This window comes from Arachis ipaensis, chromosome B07 (assembly GCF_000816755.2).
Source record: "Arachis ipaensis cultivar K30076 chromosome B07, Araip1.1, whole genome shotgun sequence".
Taxonomy (NCBI): Eukaryota; Viridiplantae; Streptophyta; class Magnoliopsida; order Fabales; family Fabaceae; genus Arachis; species Arachis ipaensis.
The window spans coordinates 6,892,379-6,892,658 of record NC_029791.2 but is presented as its reverse complement, the minus strand read 5'-3'; the positions used below and the strand labels follow the sequence as shown (position 1 = coordinate 6,892,658).

Below are 280 nucleotides of genomic sequence, written 5' to 3'. Positions count from 1 at the left end.
TGTAATTATGTTTTAATTGATTCAAATAAATTTGTCAAATCAATAAAATTAATTAATGAGTTCAAATCTGATTTATTAGGTGAAAATTCAGATAAAGTCGACCACACGTGAAGTTGATATTTGAGAGTCACTGGATAAAAATTTAGTCAAATCAGTCAAATCATCTAATAGCTCTCAGGTATCAACTTCACGTAAAATCGACTTCACCTGAGTTTCCACTAATTTATTAATATATTAAAATTTTTAAAAAGTAAAACTTTTAAAAAAATAAAATTTTGTG

General features: G+C 24.3%; 1 protein-coding gene across 1 annotated transcript in view; it reads left to right on the top strand.

Annotated features, from left to right (window-relative positions):
• Positions 1 to 280, top strand: part of LOC107606715 — a 4,045-nt gene that overhangs the window by 2,638 nt on the left and 1,127 nt on the right. The window lies entirely within an intron of this gene.